Genomic DNA, 2680 nt, shown 5'->3' with positions numbered 1-2680 from the left:
GATTAAAATGAAGTCATGGGCTGGAGACACACCTCGGTGGTACTGCACCCGCCTACAATGTGAAAGGCCCTGGATCCAACTACCAGCACTACAAGAAAAGCAAGAAATCACAAGTAATGTTTACAAAAAGGCCCATCTTCTACCACAGTTAGCATGGAATAAGAAAGCTAAAAGTGTATTATAGAAGAAAAGTACTATAAAAAAATTAGACTGAAAGAGGTTGCAACCTCATGGGAAGATAACATTATCAACCGACCAAACCCTCCAAAACTCCCATGGAGTAAAACACCAACCTTGGTGCACACTTTGAGAGACCTATTGATCCATTGCGTATGTAGCTGAAGACAGCAAGGTCTGGCATCAATGTGAGAAGAGGCTTTTGTTCCAGAGAGGGCACATTTTCCCAATGTAGGGGAATGCCAAGGCAATGGGGTGGAGAGGGGATCAGAAGGGACTGCACCTTTGTGAAGACAACTGGAGGAAGGGGGATTGGGAGCAGGGCGGGGTAAAGAGATAACATCTCAAATGTAAATACAGAGTATCTAATAAAAAAGAGAAAATACAAAAAAAAAATCAGAGAAAATTGGTAAAATAAAATCACCTTTGAAAAGAATAGGAATGGAAATAGGAGTGTGGCGTGAACATGGGGAAGCAAAAGAAAACAAGGAGATGTGCGACTGTGAAGCGAATGCTTGGTCTCAGAGATGAGCGACTTAAAGAAAGGGATAGGTTGAAGCCTACAAAGAAAGAAAAGAAAGATCCGAGTGTGCGGAAGGAAAGAGAAGTCCCCCAGCACCCTTCCTGCTTGTTCTTCCAGTATAATACACAGCTGGGTCCACCTTACCACACATCCTTGTGGATAGCAACTTCATCAATTTTTCCATGAAGGCCAAACTGGACTTAGTTCAGTCGATGATGGACTGTCTGTATGCCAAGTGTATTCCTTGTGTAATTGACTGTGTAGTGGCTGAAGTTGACAAACTGGGGCAGAAGTACCACGTGGCACTAAGAATTGCCAAGGATCCAGGATTTGACCAATTGCCATGCACACCAAGGAACTTATGCCGACTGCCTGGTACAGAGAGTGACTCTGCACAAGTGTTACACTGTGGCCACAGTTGAACCCTGACCTCAAACAAAGAATCAGAAAGATCCCTCCATTTCCTGTTATGTACATTTCTAGCCACAGATACAACATTGAGTGGATGCCAGATGATTTACGGAGCCCCTAGCTTCTAATTCTCACTCCACAGAATCCGCCTGCTGTTCTTGGACCAGCTACTTAAACTAGATTTCTGTTTTGTTTTGTTTTTTAAGAAAGAAAGAAAAGAATAGAAATTCTTTTAAAAATGCTTTGACAGGACTCATCAAAAGAAGACATCAAAAACAAAATCTTGAAATTAGAAAGTAAAACACCCATATCTATTAAAGAAAATTGCAAGCAAGAAGTTTATTGTATAAACTATATGCTGATTTTTGGGAAAAAAAAAATATATATATATTGCCCAAACTGACACAATAATAGAAGTTTTAAGTTAATTAATAATGGTAGTTAAGAACATTAAGGGAAAGGTATTAAGTCCATTTGTAACACACACACACACACACACACAGAGAGAGAGAGAGAGCACATGTGTTTAAATACAGTTCCCCTATAATAGGAGAAAAGCACCCCAAGTAGACACCACTGGTACCCAGTACCAGAAATGGTCACCTCTTCTAAATTATCGATCATTGGGATGTCACAGAGCCTCACTATAGGCTATTGGCATTGTTGTTACTTTTGAGAACTTGACAGTAGGACCATTGTGGTAGTTTGAATATGCTTGGCCCAGGGAGTGGCAATATTAGGAGATGTGGCCTTGTTGGAGAAAGTGTGTCACTGAGGAAGTGGGCTTTGAGACCCTCCTCCTAACCACATGGGAGCCAGTCTTCTCCTAGCAGCCTTCATATGAAGATGTAGAACTCTCAGCTCCTCCCACACCATGCCTGCTTGGACACTGCCATGCTTCCTCCACCTTGATGATGATAAACCTCTGACACTCTAAGCCAACCCCAATTAAATGTTGTCATTTATAAGAGTTGCCTTGGTCATGATGTCTGTCCACAGCAATGGAAACACTAAGTAAGACAACCATATTTCTAAAGACATCACATACTTGAATTATAAGCATGGAGAAATCCTGACCCAGAACTTTCATCCCTACCAGCTAGCTTTCCTCGTGCCGGAAGATGCAAGCCCACAGAAGATAAAAGTAGCCATCAGTGTCATTCAGCTATAAATCCTGCAAGGTACAAACTGGTCTGTCAAACCATGTTCATTGGCATAGTAGTGGCACAGACGTCATGGGAGCAACCACCCACTTTCTGACTGGATTTGGGGCCCGATATACAAGAAGGAACGCATACCTGGAACTTTTAACGGCTAAGAACTTTCGGCCACACGGGTTATAGGCTCTAGGGATAGCACGTACTACTATAATTGTGCTAAATGTGCGTCGTACTAAAATGACCCCTAATCGTTTCTTGTGGTACCAGTGCATCTCTCAGCTCTCACCAAAGAAGCTTCTTTGTGCAGATGAAGAGAATATTTATATCACAATGTGCTCAAGATTTAGGGGTTCTTCTGGGAGGACAGGGAGGTGGGGGTGATCTACGGCAAGTGGGAGGAAGAAGAATG

At 42.3% G+C, this 2680-nt stretch overlaps 1 pseudogene across 1 annotated transcript; it reads left to right on the top strand.

The window, feature by feature from the left end:
- The first annotated feature begins 643 nt into the window (after positions 1 to 643).
- Positions 644 to 1239, top strand: LOC308418280 (rRNA-processing protein FCF1 homolog; annotated as a pseudogene). Its single transcript has one exon. The product of its transcript is annotated as an rRNA-processing protein FCF1 homolog (transcript).
- The last annotated feature ends 1441 nt before the right edge of the window (positions 1240 to 2680 follow it).

Source organism: Micromys minutus (genome assembly GCF_963924665.1).
Source record: "Micromys minutus genome assembly, chromosome: 3".
In the NCBI taxonomy this organism is placed as follows: Eukaryota; Metazoa; Chordata; class Mammalia; order Rodentia; family Muridae; genus Micromys; species Micromys minutus.
This window is presented reverse-complemented; position numbering and strand designations above follow the sequence as displayed.